Raw genomic sequence first — 21,288 nt, 5'->3', positions numbered from 1 at the left:
TAAGGAGTGAAATCAGAGAGAAAACATAGAAAGTGAAAGATCACTTCAATAAAGGGATAGAGATCCTAAAAACAAATCAAGCAGAAATCCTTGAAATGAAGGAATCAACAAACCAAGTTAAAAATTCAATAGAAAGCATCACCCACAGTCTAGATCACTTGGAAGATGGAGTTTCAGGCAATGAATACAAAATATATAATCTTGAAAACAAAGTTGGCCATGGAGAAAAGATGTTAACAGACCATGAACAGAACTTCCAAGAAATATGAGCTGACTTCAAAAGACCAAATTTAAGATTGATTAGGATAGATGAAGGCTTGGAGATATAAACCAAAGGAATGCACAATTTTTTTCCATAAAATAATATCTGAAAATTTCCCAAACATAAATAATTAAATGGAAAATAAAATACAGGAGGTTTACAGGACCCCAAATGTACAAAATACAATAAACCAACACCACAGTACCTTATTATGAAAATGCCTAACGTACAGACTAAGGGTAGAATTTTAAAGGCTCCCAGAAAAAGATGAGAGGTATCATTTAGAGAGAAACCTATCCAGATCTCAGACGAATTCACAGCCCAAACCCTCAAAGTTAGGAGGTCTTGGGACAATATATACCAAGCTCTGAAAGAAACTGAATGACAGCCTAGATTACTATACCCAGCAAAGTTAAGCTTCAGAATTGACGATGAAGTAAAAACCTTCCATGATAAATAAAATATAAAAAGAATTCATAACTAGATAGCCTGCACTATAAAACACACTCAATATACTATTTCATGAATAAGAAATGAAAAATAAAATTGAAAACCAGCAAAGGGAGGAACTATACTAAAAGAACAGTGAATCAGTGGAGAAACTAATTCAAATTAAATATCAGAAATTAATCAAAATGACGGGAGATAAAAAACATTTCTCAATAATAACATTGAATGTAGATGGCCTAAACTCATCAATCAAAAGACACTGAGTAGTAGATTGGATTAAAAACAAGACCCAACAATATGCTGTCTCCAAGAGACTCACCTCATAAGCAAAGACATCCATAGACTAAAGGTGAAAGGATGAGGAGGAAACATTTCATTCACAAGATAAAGTGACCTTCAGGCCAAAGTTAATCGGAACAAAGAAGGACATTTCATATCGCTTAAGGGAGCCATACATCAACAAGACATAAAATTCATTAACATTTCTGACCCTAACAATTGACCATCTACATACATCAAACAAACCCTTCTCATTTGCAAAGAGCAAATAGACCACAACACAATAATACTTGGTGACTTTAACATACTTCTCTCACCACTGGATAGATCCTTCAAACAAATAAAGAAGCTATAGAATAAAAACATACACTTAATAATTTAGACTTAACAAACATTAGAACATTTTATCCATCAATGGTAGAATACACTTTCTTCTCAGTAGCACATGGATCCTTCTCTAAAATAGATCATATCTTAGGCCACAAAGCAACTCTTAGCAAATACAGAAAAGAAATATAGAGATAATACCTGGTATCCTATCAGATCATAATGGAATGAAAGTAGAAATTAATGTTAAAATAAAAAATAGAAGCTACACATGGAGACTAAATTATATGTTACTGAATGACAAATGGATAGCAGAAGAAAACAGGTTGAAATAAAAAATGTAGGAGGTAAATGAGAATAATGATACAACACATCAAAATCTCTGGGACACTATGAAGGCAGTGCTAAGAAATTGAGCTCATTCATTAAAAGAATAGAAAGTCAACAAATAAATAACCTAACATTACATCTCAAAGACTCAGAAATAGAACAAATCAACACCAAAAGCAGTAGAAGGCAGGTAATAAAATCACAGGTGAAACCAATGAAGCTGAAACAAAAGGAAAAAAATCAATAAAACAAAAAGTTGGTTCTTTGAATAAATCAATAAAATTGATAAACCCTTAGCCAAGTTAACAAAGGGAATATCACAATGGTCACTACTGAAGTACAGAGGATAATCAGAACCTATTTGAAAATGTATACTCTAACAAAATAGATAATCTTGAAAACATTGACAAACTTCTAGAGATATATGACTTACTCAAATTTAATCAGGTGGACATAGAAAATTTAAACAGATTACTTTTAAGCAATGAAATTAAAGATGCCATCAAAAAGCTTATCAACCAAGAAAAACCCAGGATGAGATGGATTCTCAGCTGAGTTCTACCACACCTTTAGAGAAGAACCAACATCAATTCTCCTCAAATTGTTCCATGAAATAGAAAAGGCGGAAACCCTTCCAAACGCATTCTATGAAGCAAGTATCAACATACAGAAATCAATAAATGTAAGTCATCACATCAATAGACTTAAAGACAAGAATCACATGATTATTTCAACAGATGCAGAAAAAAAACATTTGATGAAATACAGCACCTCTTCATGTTCCAAATACTAGAAAAACTAGGGAAAGTAGGAACATACTTCAACATTGTAAAAGCTATATGTGCTAAACCCAAGGACAACATCATTCTAAATGGAGATAAATTGAAAGCATTTCCTCTAAAACCTAGAACAAGACAGGGATGCCCTCTTTCACCACTTCTATTCAATATAGTTCTGGAAACTCCAGCCCAAGCAATTAGAAGAAGGAAATTAAAGGGATACAAACAGGAAAAGAACTCAAAACTACCCCTATTTGCTGACAACATGATTCTACATTTAGAAGACCCAGAAAACTCCACCAGATAACTTCTAAAACTCATAAATGAATTCAGCAAATTAACAGGATAGAAAATTGACACCCACAAATCAATTTTATTCCTATACATCTGATGAATCAACTGAAAGAGAAATTAGGAAAACTATCCCATTCACAATAGCCTCAAAGAAAACAAAATATTTGGGAATCAATCTAACAAAAGAGGTGAAAGCCCTCTATGAGGAAAACTACAGAACACTAAAGAAAGAAATTGAAGAAGACCTTAGAAGATGAAAAGATCTCCCATGTTCTTGGATAGGCAGAAATAAAGTGGTTACACGACCAAAAGTGCTATACAGATATAATGCAATTCTTACTAAAATTCTAATGACATTCTTCATAGAGAAAAATCAATCATGAAAGTTATTTGGAAAAAGAAGAGGTTCAGAATAGCCAAAGCAATCCTCAGAGAGAAAAGTGAAGCAGGAGGCATCACAATACCAGACCTTAAATTCTACGACAGAGCTGTAGTAACAAAAACAGCATGGTATTGGCACAAAAATATAATTGAAGACCAGTGGTACAGAATAGAAGATACAGAGACACACCCACATAAACACAGTTATCTCATAGTAGACAAAGGTGCCATAAGCATACATTGGAGAAAAGATAGCCTCTTCATCAAATGGTGCTAGGAAAACTGGAAATCCATGTGTAGTAGGTTGCAGTGGACCCCTATATCTCGCCCTGCACAAAACTCAAAGTGAATCAAGGACCTTCGCATTTGACCAGAGACCCTGCACCCACTAAAAGGAAAAATAGACCCAACTCTTCATCATATCAGCTCAGGAACAGACTTCCTCACTAACACTCCTAAAACACAAGAAGTAAAATCAAGAATCAATAAGTGGGACACCATTAAACTAAAAAACTTCTTCACGTCAAAGGAAACAACCGAGAACATGAAGAGAGAGCCTACAGAATGGGAGGAAATCTTAGCTACCTGCACCTCGGAGAGAGTATTCATCTCCAGGATATATAAAGAACTCGAGAAACTTAACACCAAAAAACCAAATAACCCAATCAATAAATGGGCAAAAGAACTGAACAGGCACTTCACAGAAGAAGAAATACAATCAGTCAACAAATACATAAGAAAAATGTTTAATATCTCTAGCAATTAGAGAAATACAAATTAAAACTACACTGATATTCTGTCTCACTCTAGTCAGAATGGCAATTATCAAGAATACAAGTCACAATAAATGTTGGTGAGGATGTGGGGGGAAAGGTACACTCATACATTGCTGGTGGGACTGCAAATTGGTGCAACCACTCTGGAAAGCAGTATGGAGATTCCTTAGAAAATTTGGAATGGAATCACCATTTGACCCAGTTATCCCACTCCTCAGTTTATGCCCAAAGGACTTAAAATCAGCAAACTACAGTAGTGTAGCCACATCAATGTTCATAGCAGTTCAATTCACAACAGCAAAGCTATGGAACTAACCTAGGTATCCTTCAACAGAGAATGGATAAATATAATGTGGTACGTATACATAATGGAATTACACAGCCATAAAGGTGAATGAAAATATGGCATTTGTCTGTAAATGGATGGAACCGGAGGCTATCGTGCTAAGTGAAATAAGCCAATCTCATTAAAACCAAAGGCTGAATGTTCTCTCTGATATGTGGATGCTAACTCACAATAGGCAGGCGGTGGAGAGGGAAGAGTAGAGCTTCACAGGTTTGGACAAGAGGAATGAGGGAAGGGGCTGGGAATGGGAAAACCCATAGAGTGAGTCGGGCATTACTTTCCTACGTTCATTTATGAACACACGACCAGTGTAACCCCATATCATGCACAACCACAAGAATGGGAAGTTATCCCCATGTCTGTATCATAGGTCAAAATACATTCTACTGGCATGTATAAATAAAAAGAATGACTTTTTAAAAGCAAAAGAATAAATAATAGAGACAGTCTTATTCATTGAACCTCTCTCCTTTTTCATTAACAAATTTTATTGAATCCTACAACAGCCATAGGTGGCACACCTTCTCCCTAATTTCACCGTGGAGATCACGGCTCAGAAATCTGGGATCGTGGGCTGGGGATATAGCTCAGTTGGTAGAGTGCTTGCCTCGCATACACAAGGCCCTGGGTTCAATCCCCAGCACAAGGAAGGGAGGGAGGGAGAAATCTGAGATCATCCCCCCACCATCTATCCGCTTATAATTTGGGAGAAGAGGGCTTTGAACCCATGCTTCTCTGGCTGTCCCAGAAGGCAGAGCCCCCAGTTCAGGATCAGGGCTCCTAAGTTCTCACCTGTCTCCCCCCCCCCACTGAACTCCCCGTTTCACCCCAGCACACCCCCACCCTGAGCCTGAGGCAGAGCCCTGGGGTTCAGGGCCGGCCTTCCCCAGGGCCCACTTCTCCCACCAGGTGTCCCCTGCTGGCTCCTGTGCTAGGGTAAGGCTCATCCCTCTCCAACACCCAGATTCACTTTGCCCTTCAATGTCCAAATGAAGCCCATCTTCCTGAAACACAGGGTTCTGGAAATTTGAGTAGCACAATGACCAAACCAGCTCTGAAACGGACGGCCCAGATTGGTTCTAGAGAGAAGCAGTTTGGGCAGAGAAATGCATCACAGCAGAGTAAATAAACTGAAACTCATAATAGCTGAATTTTGTGGAATACTCATTAGTTGACATGTCTTAACTACCTGGACCCTCATGATGATCCCTGAGGGAGGTTTGGCCATGTACAGGTTGAACATCCCTCATCCAGAAATCCAAATTCCAAAAACTCTAAAGTCCTGAACTTTTTGAGCCTAATATGATGACTCAAAAAAAAAAAATCAGATTTGGGAGCATTTGGGATTTGGGGTTTCCAGATGACAGGTGCTCATCTGATAGCGTCTATGCAAATATCCCAAAATGTGAAAACCGACTCTGGAAGCTGAAATACTTCTGGTGCTAAGCATTCTGGGTAAGTGAAAACCAAACAGTAACTTTGTTTTAATGGGGGGGAGGGGGAGGCACAGGGGAGGCACCTAGAGATGAAGTACTTTGTCACACAGAGACAGGACGGCAGCCCAGCGTGCCTAGTTCTAGAGGGTGTCCCCGGTCAACTGAACTGAAAGTCTTTTCTCACAAAGGGGAAGTGACCAGCTTCCACCACCATTAATCGGGTGAGCCAAGAAAAGTGACTAAATCCCATCACGGGTGCGTTTGGGGGTGGCAGCACTACACCACTGTGTCACCACAACCGCCACCTCAGGTCAACTTGGCAAAGTGCGTTCCCAGAACCAGGCAAGCCACGAGCAGCCGACGTTCACAGTGGCAGGAGAAGCAAAGCGAGAAAACACACCCCACGGTGGCGGGACAGACTTGCACTGCTCCCAAGAGGCCAAGGCGAAGATCTGGAAAGGGAGAGGGCTCACCGGCTCGCGTTCCCACAGGGGACATGGCACGACTTCGCCTTGGCCTTCCATCAGAGAAGACTTAGACAGGGAGCCCCATGAGTCCCAATCCACCTTTTTTCCAGAAGAGGAGACCCCATCTCTGAGAGCCAGTGACCCCTAGATGCAAGGCCTGACCCTGCCAAAGAGGAGCTCCGTCACCTTGGAGAAGTCCCACGACCTCTCTGGGCCCCAGTTTCCTCATCCGTAAAATCAGGCTGCTGAACTAAAGGATCTGCAGACCTCCCTCCAGCTGTCAATAACAATCATGCTGAAGGTCTGGAAATGAAACCACTTTCCACCCATCTGGCTGCCTGGTAGGGGGACGGACACGGGGCTTTCTGAGTCAGGGGTGGGGGATGAGCTCTAATGGAAATGATGGCTTTGGGGGATGTCTTTGTTTATTGTGACCGTAACTCACGGTCCCGTGGCGTCCACGGCTCCGTTTCTCGCAGATGCTCCTTTGTCCGTGGTGCAGCCCGTGGACCTGGGAGGGAGCCTGCGGGCCCTGGCTCCGCAGAAGGGGAGGCTCCACCGGATGCACCAAGACCTCCTTCTGCTGCACGTGGCAGGTGGCCTCACGGGGTGGCCTGAGGACAGAAGAGTCTGTTTCTTCTCAAAACCAAAGTCTAGGGGAGGTGGTGGCGGGCAGCGGTGCAGAGGGCTGACTGGGACTCCCTGGGGTTTTCTAATCACAAATGACCAGACAGACATGCACAGGGGCATCTGAGAGCACCCGGGACCTCCTCTGTTCCAGGAAAGCAGGATCCCCAGAAGCCCGCAGCGCCCGGCCCAGCTCAAGGCCTTCTGGGAAGGTCCTTCTTCCCGCCTGTGTCCGCAGCCCAGGGCTGCCACCGCAAAGCAGCCTGGCTGGGGGTGGCTTCCACGGTGGCCTTCATGGGCTCAGTTCTGGAGGTTCCAAGATGAAAGCAGCCAGCAGGACCCTGTCCTGAGGGGCTTCTTCCCTGGCTTGCGGGTAGCCGTCTCCCCACATCTCTCCCCGCGGCCTCGCCTCCCCTCTGTGGGCCTCTGCCTCCAAAGGTCCCCTTTTTATGAGGACACTGGTCATATTAGACCAGGCCTCACCCCAGGACTTCATGTAAAATGATTACTTCTATGAAGACCATTCTGACATCAATTTGGGGGACACAGGAAGGCAGCAAGGCAGAAGGGGGTGGGCCCGTGAACACTGTCCCCAGGAATTGAGAGATTTGCTAGTGAGCTGCAAAGCCTGGACCCAAGTTCAGGTCTTCCCTGGACATCCCGGGCTCATCCCACAAAGACTCCCTGCCTGTCCTCTGTCCTCTCACTAGTGGGAGACAGTTTTGTCTAACTACTGAGAGAACCAACTCTAAAGTTGGAGTCCCTAGCTTAAAATCCATTCTCGCTGTGCACCTTAACCAAGTTACCTGAACTCTCTGGTTTCCTTTAAAGGGGAGTTTTTGTTGAAGATTTAACAGACAGGAGCTGAGTCCCTTCTGTTTGTCAGACAGTGTTCTCAGTGTTGACGGTGACCAAAACAGAACCGAATGTGCCTACTGAAGAGTGTGATTTTGAGAATCTGATGAGATAATTCATGGACACCAAATATTGAGCCCCACAGTGGCTGGCGCACAGGAAATGTTATTATTACTCCCAAAGTAATTGTTATCAGCCATGTTCCCCTCTCCTCTCTCTGCGCTCCCTGAGACTGGGATTTACAGCCGGTGGCCGCACACATCAGGAGGCTGGACAGAGGACAGTGGCAGACACGCTGCCGGCAGGCCCAAAAGCACGCAGCCGAGGCTCTGGCATGAGATGATTCGCTGACCCTCCCAGAGCAGAAGTGATAGAGGGTCCAAAACCAGCAGCCGCCGGCAGTCAGAAGAGAACGGAGCTGCGGCTGCAGGGCTGCGGTCAGGGAGGACATGGGCTGGAGCAGGAGGGAGCTCAGGACCCTCTGGGAAGAAAGTCCTGGGAAGTAATGAGTTATTTTGAAACCCCGGGTCCAGATGCGTGGTTTCAGCAGGGAGCGTTGACGGCGGGTAGGGAGAGAGTGGACAGCAATGATCCTGGAAAGAAAGAGGAAGAGGCCAGTATTTAGCATCATCCCACTCAACACTGGGCCCTTCCTACACCAGATCTCCTGGAGTCACGTGACAACCAAGAGAGAAAAACTGGTACAGCAGTCACCAAGGACAGTGAGAGCCACCAGACAGAACCCAGACTCTGGCCATTGGCCGCTGCTGCCTCCTGGGCTGTCTCTGGCAGGTGGTTCTCCTCTCTAAGTTGGTTTGTTTTCCCTTGTTAAGATAAGGGTAGTGCCTGCCCCTCAGAGACAGCATTCATCTCCAGGATATATAAAGAATCCCAAAAACTCAGCACCAACCAACAAAGAACCCAATCAATAAATGGGCAAAGGAACTCAACGGGCCCTTCACAGAAGAAGAAATGCGATCCATCAACAGATACGTGAAAAAATGTTCAACATCTCTAGCAATCAGAGAAATGCAAGTTAAAACTACGCTGAGTCTCCATCTCTCTCCAGTCATAATGGCAATTATCAAGAAGACAGGTAACAACAAATGTTGGCGAGGGTGTTGGGGGAAAGGTACACTCATGTTGCTGGTGGGACCGCAAACTGGTATGACCACTCTGGAAAGCAGAATGGAGAAAACGTTCTCTGGGAGAAAACTTGGACTGGGGAGCCACCATTTGTCCCAGTTATCCCACTCCTTGACATATACTCATATACCCAAAGGACTTTAAATCAGCAGACCATAGTGACACAGCCACATCATATCCATAGCAGCTCAATTCACAGTAGCTAAGCTATGTGCTGAGAACACCGTCTGACAAACAGAAGCTTAGATGCCCTTCAACAGATAAATGGATAAAGAAAATGTGGAGATATATATAGGATACAATATTACTCAGTCATGAAGAAGAATGGAATTATGGCATTTTCCTGTAAATGGATGGAACTGGAGAGTATCTTGCAAAGTGAAATAAGCTAAACCCATAAAACCAAAGGCTGGTTTTCTCTGATATATGGATGCTGACCCACAATAAGGGAGGGGGCAGAATACAAGTTCATTGGATTAGACCAAGAGGAATGAAGGGAAGGGAGGGGTAATGGGAGTAGGAAAGACAGTGGAATGAATCGGACAAAACTCTCCTGTGCTCATATATGAACACTCGACAAGTGTCACTCCACCTCAGGTACCACCACAAGAATGGGAAGTTACACTCCATGTATGTATGATAGGTCAAAAACCACCCTAGTGTCATGTGTAACTCAAAAGAACAAATAACCAGAAGATAAGGGAGGTAACGTCTAACCCATGGCATGAATGAAAAATAACCAAAGGACGTGCTCAACAAAGGAGGTTGACGCTCTTGGTGTCGTCTGTTCTTTTTCTGATTCTTGCTGTAGCTACTGTCCCAATTATTAAGTCTATTTTTGTGCCCCAGGAAATGCTAGATGGTCCTGGCTCATTCTGTTGAGAGGTTTCCTGGCAGAATTTGCATGTGATGATCCGGCCTCCATCTCTGAGGATAGACGCTGGGGGCATTGAATCATTTAGTTCCCAGAAGATAATTTATAGAAGTTATGTGACAAATGATTTGAAGGAAGAAGCATAAGAATAAAAGAAAATCCACCTCTCGGGGATCCAAATGATAAAGCCAATGTGTGACTGGCTGTTTGAACTGTCAATCATCTTGGGCATCAAGGTAGACCCAGGGCTACTAAAATCGGAGCTAAATCAGAGCTGCTTCATTCCCAGAACAGATGTCAGCCTGGAGAGATGAGCCTGGCCCAGCCCACAGGGATAATAATAATGGCTGACCTGCCAGTGAAATCCTGCCCACAAATCCCAGTCCTGTGCTTATTGTTGTGAGATTTACTTAACCTCCAGCGTCCCCTTGGGGTGGGCACTAGGATCATTCCCCGTCCATAGAGGAATGTGAGAGTCGAGAGGTCAAGTGACATGCCAAAGTGACACAGTCGTGAGACACAAGTTGAGCCCAGGCAGAGTGGCAAGGGACCCATCTCCTACTGGCACACAGGCTTCATGCACCTACCTGGCACCAGGGAGGGCTGCCTGCAAGAAGGCAGCCAGGACCCAGCCATTTCATGGCCCGTCCACCTACCATTAGTCAAAGGAGCATGGCTGTCACGGTGCACCTGCCTCCTCTGTCGGGGAGAAAAACCCCAGGGACAGGAGGGACCAGGGAAGGGGAGATCCCGGGAGTGAGCATGCGCCAGCTACAGAGCTGCCACCACCCAGGACAACCAACCGCTCACCCTGAGGGGCCCTGCCCTAGGAGGCCGTGTCAGGTGGGTCTCAGGATGGAGGGGAGAAGGAAGCAGGGAAGAATCTGTCCCTCGATTCTTAACTCCCACTGCTCAAGGCTTTACCCCAAAGGGGGCACCAACAAGGACACCAAGTCCCAAAGTGCCTGAGTCTTCAGCTTCGGGCAGCAGCATCTGAGCCAAGAGGCTCACGATACTGGACTTGGGTGACACGGGATCAGGCCAAGAAGTCGGCACGAAGCTGGTGGAACTCCAGATAACAACCAGCCAGGACGCTGCGCCACGCGAAAATGCAAAAGCCACCGCGCGAAAGCCATCAGGAGTTCCAAAATGGCTGCGCAGAACAAGCCACCAAGCCAGGAGCCCTTCCAAGAACAGAGCCCGGGCCAGCGGCACAGGTCGAATGGCTACCAAGCAGTCTCTGGGCTGTCACATGGAACTGATCGCTGCGGTAGCAACCAAAGGGCCATGAAGGCAGGTGGACGGTGAGGCTGAAAGTTCAGCGGGGCCTGGCCACGATGTCAGGAGACAGGGAGATAGGGCGGGGCAGAGTGGGCCAGGCTGGGAGGAACCGGCTCTTGTCCTAAGGTTGTGTGGACCTCACAGAGGCTAGCAGTCTGGGGCAGAGCCTCAGGATGTGTGGTTATGCCGAATATGAGCGAAACAGGTCGCCCAGGCAGAGAGAGCCGAGCTAGAGGACTTGAGGATGGGGCCGGTCCAGAAAGGCCTCGGGAGATCATTAGACTCTCTGAGGCCAAAAGGAGGGAGGAGGAAAACTGGGGTTATTCCTATCCGTTCCACTCAAGTACCAGGCACCATCTGCTGCCCGGCTGGCAGTGAGGGTCTCCGTCCCCGGAAGGCAACAAGTGAACGCTTCAGCTGGGAGCCGTAGACAAGGGCGTGGTTTCCCTTTGTGTCTGGAGCTAGACCGGCTCCAAAGGAAGACTGTCACTGCTTACTCCCCGTCATCCACTGAGCCGGGCTCTCTTACCCCCCATCCCCATCCTGACCCCACCCGCTGGGTGCCAGAGGTGACAGCAGGCCTACCCCACCCACTAGGCCTGGGTCAGGCTCCGTTTTCTCTTCCGTGTTTAGCCAAGTGGCTTTTTCTCTTGAAGGGTCGATCCTCACGTCACCACCTTGATCTGATTAATGTCATGGGAAATAGGATTTTGAAGTCAACACTGGAATCCTGAATAGCTTCTGAAGTTTGCTCCAGCCGATGGGAGCATCCTCCCGGGCCACCCCACGCTGTGCGCCACCCTTCTAGACCAGTCTCTGAACCTCTGCTCCACATCGCGGCTTCCCGAGGGCTCTCCCCAGCCACCAGAGGGGAGTCAGCTCTCTGTTCAGGGAAACCGCGGCCTTCTCCTTCAGCATCAGGTCTGCAGCAGCCCCAGGAGGCCTCTCTCTGATCACAGGAGCCGCGGCGTCATGGAGTCCCCAGGCAGGTGAGAGCTCCGTGGTCCCCACACCTTAGAGCCCTAGGCTCCGCCTGGATACACCCCGCAGCCTGATGACCTGCTCATATCCCAAGGCCTTGCAGACTCTGGGGCTGACCAGACCCACCCCTCTACTAGAGCCTCGGGGTGTCCTGTTGCCCTCCCACACACTTCAGTGGACCCTCGCCATGGACCCCACCAGAGCCCATGTGTTCCCACCCGGTCAGCCTCTCCCTGCCGTCCCTCGCTCTCCAATTCCCGTCTGCCTCAATGATCCCCGTGGCCACACCTGGGGCTGAGATGGACGCAGCCCTGGACCCTCCGCCTGGGCCTCCCGGCTGCCCTCCCTGGTGCAAGCCTCCGTGGCCAGGCCAGTTCCCCCACCAGACCCAGCCTGGCTCAGCTTCCCGCCATGTTCACGGAGGCCCTTCTGCCAAGACCTCACTCAGGAGGCTGGCTGCCAAGCCCACGGGAGCACAGAGGAGCACCTTCCTCCCAGAACCCCATTAACCACAGCAAGCACAGAAATTCAAAGAGGAGTTCACGCACGCGGGGCTCCGCCAGCCGCCGCCAGCTGTGGATTTCATTTGGCTCCATCCATTCATCCATTTATTCATATTTAACAAATATTTATGGACCGAGCTCCAGATGCCAGACACTGAGAAAGCAAGCAAACAAGAGGGAGAGGCTCCGTCTGCACAGCCTTCCCATCTACCAGGAGGAACAGACTTGGAACCGTGACACGGGGAACCCCGCGGCGATGGCACCTGTGTCGAAAGCCCCTTTCACGGACCCAGAGACACCGGCCACCAGCACAGCCTCGTTCTCAACTGACATCATGAGATCTAACTCAAACCAGTTCTTGGGCATTAATTTCCCATTGTCCTTCACGTGGGGATAAGGCATAATTTTATGGTTCAAATAAAAATCAAAAGCAAACGCCAACCTTTGGAATGACTGCCACCCGCTCTATTAATAGCTTTGAGCTCCTTGAAAGGGAAGGGGAGAAGCCAGAAAGCTCTTTGGGTGGATAAATACCCAGTGTTGTTTGACGTCTGGAGTTCACAGCCCTGAGCCGCAGAGAGGAGCCGCAGGCAGTGGAAGCGCCTCTGGGATTTCACAGCCTGGAGACCCCATGCATTTTTCTAATTCAAATAGGATAAGCCTCAGAGGCCCCTAATGCAAGATGGTTTTTAAGTGTTTCCAAGCTTCCTGAGGAAGATAAAGCCGCCTCCTTCATCAGAATCACTCAGCTGTGGTGGCATTGCCTTGCAGGGGGTGGGGACATCTCGCTCTGGCCCTGGCCGCCCCCTCTGAAGGATTTGCTATGGCCATTGCTGCCCCCAGCTCAGTCCCTTTCCTTTCTTGGCCTCTTCTCATCCTGTCTTCCCAAGACCAAGTGCCCTGCCTCCCGAGCTGACACTGCCACCAACCTCCTTCCCTCAACCTGGCTGCAGGAACACCATCTTGTCCACTGTCTTCCTCACCAGCTCTACTTTCCTCAATGGAGACCAACTCCATTGATCCTAGGGAACGAATTGGGCAACTGAACGTTCCCCAGGGCTGTTTGTTTTTAAAGAGGATAATGCCTGAGTCCTGGTCACAACTTTGTCACTTGTTTTGTGTGACTTTAAGCAGCCTCCCTACTTTTGGAGCTTTGGGGTGGTCAGAACCGAGATTGCAACAGCCTTAGCGGAGGTCCAACAGTTCTGCTGAGAGTCTGGCCTCTGGAGTTCAAATCCTGACTCTTCCACTTCCTCACTGTCAAGACTATGGACAGATAAGCAAAGCTCTCCCTACCCCAAAGTCCTCACCAGTAAAATAAGGTTAACAATCACACCCGCATCAGAGGTTTCCTGAGGATGTCGTGAGGTGTTATCTGTAAAGCTCTTGGACCAGAGCTGGTGTGGCTTAAGCCTTCAGCACCCCAGAAGTGCTGCTGTCCTTAAAAGTAATGACAGTATTGTTCCATGCTCCGCAGGAAGAATATGCTGAACAGCTGTGGGGACAGTTAGGATGACGTACTTGGAACACCACAGGCCGGAAGAAGTCTCAGACTAGGGGACAGTGAGTGGGTGTCCCAGGCACAAGGGAACTGAAGAACAGACCTGCAGCCAAGAGGGGTCAGCAGAGGCCTGCGTGAACAGACTGTCACTCCTGAGGGCAGGACCGTGTCTGCCCTAAGGTCTGAATCTGTGACCCACCCCCCCACAAAAATCACACGTTGAAATTCTAAATCCCAAAGTGATGGTATGAGGAGGTGGGGCTTCGGGAGGTGGGGAGTCATGAGGGTCAGGTCCCCATGAAGGAGATCAGTGCCCTTATAAAAGAAGTCTTGTCCTGTTCACCTTGTGAGGACACAACCAGGAGGATGGTCTATGAAGCAGAGAGCAGCCCACACAGACACCGAGTCGGCCAGCCCTTGATCTTGGATTTCTCAGCCTCTGTGAGCACCCTGTTCAGGGCGTGTTGTTACAGCAGCCTGAATGGACAGAGACTGTCTATTTTTCTCACCATTCTACCCCAAAGCCTGAGTTGAGAGTGTGGCATAGAGTTAATGGACATGGAAGGAAGGAAGAGAGAACGGAGGACAGGAAGGGGGCAACTTCCGTGGTTTGGTGATGGGAGTGGGTGGTGGAGCGGACTGAGGTGCAGACCCTGGATTTGAGAACTCAGTGAAACCCAAGGGGAATCACTGGGGTGCCATCCTCCCGGGCACACACGTCCTTCCAGACCATGGAACCTCTGTGCGGTCAGGACATCCAGGAGGCAGGACCTTGGGATGGCGGAGGTGGGGCCAGAGGAGGACATGGAGACTGCTAGGTCTGGGGGAGGCCCGGGGTGGTCTGTCTGCAGAAGGACAAAGCAGTAGCCACGGAGCATGGGAGGCCAGGAGCAGCGCCCCCCAGGGATGGGGGGAGGGGATCTTCAGAGGAAGGCAGCCCTCGGCCAGGGACAGAGAGCTGAGCCAGCAGTCAGGGAAGGGTACATGTGGCCAACACACCGGCTGGCACAAGGTGGTCCCAAGTTGCTCTCGTGGGCCTGTGCACTCACTTCAGTGTTTTACTGCCCACAATTTATTTTAACAAGCCTCGGTTCCCAGTTGACAGGAAGAAAATTAAATTTAGCCCAATGCAGTCCACACAGCCCTGTCGAGAGATTTCTCCAGTCATTCTTTTTTTTTTTTAAGACAGTCTTATCTCAGGCAAATGTAACGGTATGCACCGTTACTAGGAAAGCTACCACTACGTACGTGTTGTAATGGTTTGGGTCTTAACTCCCTAAAGCGTTCACCAAAAGCTGTCTCCTTAGCCGATGGCACTTTGGAAAGGGGCTGGAACTTTTAAGACATGAGACCTGGTAGAAGGAAGTTAGGTCATTGGGGGGTGTGCCTTGAAGAGTATATTGGGACCCTGGACACACTCACACATTCTCTCTCTCTCTCTCTCTCTCTCTCTCTCTCTCTCTCTCTCTCTCTCTCTCTCTCTCCCCCCCCACCACCAACTTCCTGGTCGGCAAATTCCCCACCATGATGTACTACTTCCCTCTCAGGCCCAAATACAGCAGGTCTGAGCAGCCTTGGACTAGAAACCTCCAAAACCCGGAGCCAAAATAACTTTTTCTTCCTTTTGAGTTGGTTTTCTCAGATATTTTGTCACAGGAACAGAAAGCTGACTGGCCTACCAGGCACTAGAATAGAAGCTGCCAGAGGGTAGGGAGGTGGACTGAGTTATTTACCACTCTGTGCACACAGTACTTGGAACAGTTCCTGCACATGAAGGTCCTCAATAAATACTTGAGGAGTGGATTGCTGTCCAGTTCCAAGACCCTTGCTGAATGCACACTTTGCTCTCAGCCCTAAGAGGACACCATGGAGCCCGCTGCTCTGCTCCAGGAGTGAGGGACTCCACCTGGGCACATTCCCTGCGGCGCCTGCCACCACAGGGTTTCCCTGCCCCCTCCCAGGGTCTTCTGCAGCTTCTGCTGTGGGCAACCCAATGAAGGCAGTGCCCTTCTGCCCTGGAGATGCTGATTTTCAAGCCACCAAGAAGTACCCTGGAGTGGTGAGCCAGCCCTATCCCTACCAAATCCCACAGCTCACCCCAGGTCCTTCCAAACTTTATCAGCCATCTCCTGTCATAATAGTTCTGGGGAACAAATTACTGCCAAACTCAACCGTTCCAGAATATGGTGTTTGCTTCACGCTCCCAGGGCTGTGAGCCACTGGGTGGCTCTGCACGGCGGCAGGTGGCTGGTGTGGGTTTGTTCTGTGCGTCCCTCCCTTTCCTGCAACAGCAGGTCACCGGGCTACCCAGCTCTTCTCGTGGCGACAGTAGCAGCGTGGAAGGAGCGAGCCCAAACCCACAGCGCCTCTCAAGAGCCAGGCTCACTAGGGGGGGCTGTCGCCCCACTCACATCCCATTGGCTAATGCAAATTATGACCACGCCCACCTCTGATCTCACATCCTATTGGTTAATGTTAATCACATGGCCACGCCCACTGGGAAGAGCTCCAAAATCCCCAGGCAAAGGGCCTGGTATAGGAAGACATTGGGAATAGCAGTGCCGCTTGCCACCGTGGGAATTGGTCCATCCCAGGTGCTGACCCCTCTCTCTGCAGCTCCTGCTCCACGGCTGGGTTGTCAGCTCTGTCTTTGGGAGTCGTGTGAGCGACCATATCACCTCCAGGCAGGAAACTGGCACCGGAGCCAGCAGGCTTCAGAATCTGCAGGCTTCCTGGGGAGGCATGGCGCCTGGCCCCTTCCCTCTTCGAGTGGGCGGGATACGATGACCCTCTCCAGCAGCGTCCCCTCTCTCCCTTCAAGACGGCTTTGCACATCCTCAGGGAGCGCGCTGGGCGGTGGCTTTTATCTTACGCCCCGCGGCGCCTTCTTTGAGGCCAGTCCGTAAGCTGGCACCTTCCGTTTTAGTCGCTGGGAGGGTCTGCAGAAAGAGAAGCACAGCTGGGTGCTCCAGTGACGGCCACCAGGAAACACTTGGTAGGCCTCCACGTGATGCTGGGAACTGGGCTTCCAGAAGCTGGGGAAAGTGCTGAGCGTGGCAAGAGAAAGCGGAGAAGAATGCAGAATAAAATGGGGAAAAATAATGCCCCCTCGCAGGGCTTAAGGGGGACTAACTATGAAATGTGGGTGTTTAATAAATATTTGTCTCATTTTGTTAAACTTTTAATTTGTTCCGCCTCCGCTAAAAAGAGCTCTGGCCAGATGCACCACTGGAAAACTTTACAAAAAAATAGCAACACCGAGGTGGGAGGGCTGAGAATAATAACTTGTCAGTGTATAAGAGGAATTTAGCCAAAAAGCAGTTATTTATCTTAACGTCTATAAGCACCAACCTGGCCCAGACACAGTGTTTTAAATGACATACACATGCACACAAACCCCACATAAACAAGCCCTGTTATTATCCAAAGCAAATAAATGTACTAAGTAGATTCCTCGCTGAAAGAAAATGGCACGAAACAAAGAACAGGTAACAATGCCTGGAAATCTTGGTTAATAAAAGCACAAAGCAGGCCAACTTTGGCTCTTTAATTTCTGTATTAAAATCATTATAAGGTGTACGCAGTAGGTGGGCTGTAGGCGTAAATAGCACTCTCAGCCACCTCATGAAAAGATAAAACCCTAATCCACAGGCAGCATTTCATACCAACGGAGCCCAATCCACTCTCCAGGCAGTGAGTCCTGGGAAGGAGACCATGAAGAAACCGGAATGGCGCCTGCTTCATGCTTGAGGCCAGCTGGAACACAGCGATGCTGGGAGCACTTAAGGAAATGGAGATTGCTCATGCAAAGGCACTGGGGTAGCAGTGTGGCTGTTCAGAGAACAGAAGGCCAGGAAGGCTGGAACCTGAATGTGAGAGGGATAGAGCCTGGAGGGGAAATGGGAAAATCAGCCTGCTAAGCCTTGGAGAGCAATTACAAACCAGCTGGCAGATGCCACCAGTCTGGCTCCCTGCAGCTCATAGGCTGAGCAGATATGATTGACATACACAGAGCCCAGTGGATCATCAATCTTTCCCAACTCGTGTGACTGGTCTTCCCTCCTGCTGTGTCCTTTCTGTCCACCCTAAATGGCCTCCAAAGCAAAACCTAACCCATGAAGCAGAGTCCATACAAAAGACAAGTCTCTCTTCTGAGCCTCGTCTGACGGCTGAGGGATTAAGGCCGATAGCAAAGACCAGCCCCAAGTCCACCAAATCTGTTTTCCCTTCACCCTGGGGCCATGGCCAGGCTGCTTCCCAGCCTCCTTCACGGTTAGTGGGGCCATGTGACAGTCAACCAAGGGCATGTGGGCTGAGGGGAAGGTGCCCCAGGAGGCCTGACTCAGGGAAACCCGTGCCTTGGCTTCTCCATGGTACCTGCGTGGTGGCCGGACACACATCCAGAACCACCTCTGAAGCCCCCTGTCAGGGACCGAGCCGCCATCAGCCTGGGTCCTGCAGGATCTGGCAGCGCAGAGCCCAGTCCCATTCTCACCCCATCTTTGAGCAGATTTTAGGTGAGGGTGGAATAACTAAATCGCTGGGGAGTTTACGTGCTGTCGCAACAGACGGCACCTTCATTACACGGCTTCCCATCTGCCACTGGACCTACTGCAAGCACAGTTTGGCTCACTTCTGCCCCTTGGAGTTACAGAAAGCAAGATCTGGACCCTGGAAGTCCCTCTCAGAGGGAAAGGGGTGCTGGGTGTTAGCAGGAGTAGCGTAGGGATGGGAACTGGGACCACAGTGATGGAGGTCTCTCCCAGAGTCCCCACTTACACTGTAATGCCATTGCTGCACAGTGATCCCCACCCACGGTCCACAAGAGGGAGCAGAGCAAAGATCCCACCCCTTCCCTCCCTCCCTGCTCAGGGAACTCAGAATCTACCACCCATGTGACTTCAAAACAGGGCTTCCTTCAGGGTCATTTTGTAGATCCTGCAGGGGTAGACATGGCAGCTGCACCTGTCAATCACTGATATTCTGGGCAGGTACTGGAATTGCCCTTCCAATCAGTGAGAGGCAGGGACAGAGGGATCTCGGTTGGCATCGGGCCGTATTGTAAGTCAGCTGAAGTCTGGGGTTGGTTGTTTCCTGGCCTGGACAATTTCCCACTTGGAAATTCCCAATACCTCGGAGCGGCCCAGGTGAAGGGCCATATTTGGGAGATCTGTGTCTCTTAGACGAATGGCCCCTGCTCTAGCCTGGGTTCTGGGCACTGAAGGGCCCTGTTACTACAGATCATTAAAGGCTATGATGGGCAATGGAGGGGACAGCAGCATCTGTGTGCGTGCACCCTGTGTCTGTGGGAGGTGATCTGTGCATGCACACACACGGGCAATGGCTCATCTGTTATTCAGACTTGACAGTCACAAAGGCGTCAGGTTCAGGAAAGCCTTTCTTGTTGCTGTAGGAGATGGGAGGGCAATGATGAGGTGAGCTGCGACTGCCCCGTGTAAAGGTGGGGTGACTCGATGCAGGTGCTTTGGAAAAAAGCTTGAACAATGCAAAGAGCATGCAAAGATCTCGAGGTCACATGAGCCTGGGTTCAAATCCACAATTTTCCTTATAAAAAAAGACCCAATTTCATGTCTCACTCCTTTTCTCCTTTGCTTTTTCTCAGTGTTTGCTGCCTGCAATCCATATGTGAAAACTGGATGTGCAGCAGCCACGTTGTGACCCTGAGGATGAAAGTCACACCCTAACAAAGACAGAACAAGGTACCAGGTCCTTGATGACCTTGCGCACACGCTGAGCCCCATAACCATTCCGTGAAAAAGCAAGCCTCTGTTTTCTGAGGCCACAGATACCATGTGTCTTTAGGTACTATCATATACAGTGAGCAAAGAGTATCAAAATATGTTCTTTGTGGAGGGAACTCTAATAAAAGGGATCTTTGGCAGGGAACATGCACTGTTTTTCCCCTGCTTCTTGAGCTTAGAGACCAGGCTCTGAAATCAAACTGCAGAGTTCTGAACACTGGTTCTGCAAGACCCAGACTCCTTGGCCACACCTTGGTGCAAGTCTCAAATAGCAACTCCTTCCGACACAGGCAGCCACAGTGGGCCCTCCGCGTGGTGGGAAGATCATATCTTTTAATTGGATAAAGGATTTGTGGAGCAAAGGCAGCCTCGAACTAACACCCACGACTTATTAACCAGAGCGCCAACTGCATTTCAGCCTCCCTGGCCAGGTATGAGTGATAGTGGAAATACGTACATCCACTCCTGGGCGCCCGGGATCCACCGCCTGCTACCCAGGAGGCCCGGGAACAGTTAATTGAATTCTCTTTGCCTTCATGTCCCTTATGTAAAAGATAAAGTTAATAATGACTTTGTTCATTAGATCATATTTAGGGGCACTGGTTCAGAGACTCCTCTGAAGGAGTTTGAGCCTCAGTTTCCCAATTCCCTCCCTTTCACGGTCCATCTGTATATTAATGAGATACCCAAAATCTACATCAGCAAGATAGAAATCATAGTTGCTATTGCCACCGATATGAGGCCATTATCATCATTATCATCATCACATCATTGTCACTCTCCTTCCCTTCTAATTTGTTTATAAGTCCCTGCAATGTTGGCCAGCAAATAAGGACTCAATTATTTTTAAATTTCTACTCTGATTGAATAATGGCCGGCGCTCCGTCCCGTCCATCTTAATGAGCATCTCATCTCTCTCCACTGAATCCCGGGGCTCTGCTTTAATTCCAAGTGTCCGTCTGTCATCTCCGCAGCAGCACCGACCCAGAGACAAAAGCCTTGCCAAGAGTCCCGTGGAGCCCGTTGAAGAATGAGGACGGGTGCCGACACCATCTGGATGTCTCTGCACATGGGGCCCCAAGGGAAGAGGGCCTCGGAGCGAGGAGAAGGGGCCGGGGAGCTGGGCTTCTGAAGAGGAAGAGGGCTGTGTCAAGGGCCAGCACCCTGGGCTGGGTGCTCATTTAGGAATCCCTACAGAGAGCCAGGAGTAGAGATCCCTGCTCCGTGTGTCAGCTTCGGGCAGCACCTTGTGGAGTGTGGAGCCCTAAGTGCCAGTCCAAGGGCACATGGAGCCGTGGAAGCCACCGGCCTGTGCAGTGAAAAGCCTGGGAGATGGGGGCCCTGGTGGGGGCCAATGCTCCACCAGAGTTGCACCCTCAGAAAGGGGCAAGGGAACAGTGGGAAACAAGGTTGGAGAAGAGTGAGAACCAGGAAGTGGAGATGCACTGAGATGAAGGAAAGCAGCAGAGACATCCCAGGACCGGGATGGCCAGTCGCCCTGAGACAGCAGCGACCCTGCAGTGCCCATCCACGAGGCCCGGAGTCTCCCCATGAACGTCCAATCAGGTCGCTGATGCTCCCCCAAGCTCGGTGTGAAGATGCACCCAGGGGAAGGCACAGAGGAGAGTCGC

Source organism: Ictidomys tridecemlineatus, chromosome 6 (genome assembly GCF_052094955.1).
Source record: "Ictidomys tridecemlineatus isolate mIctTri1 chromosome 6, mIctTri1.hap1, whole genome shotgun sequence".
Lineage (NCBI taxonomy): Eukaryota > Metazoa > Chordata > Mammalia > Rodentia > Sciuridae > Ictidomys > Ictidomys tridecemlineatus.
Note: the sequence above shows the minus strand (reverse complement) of the source record.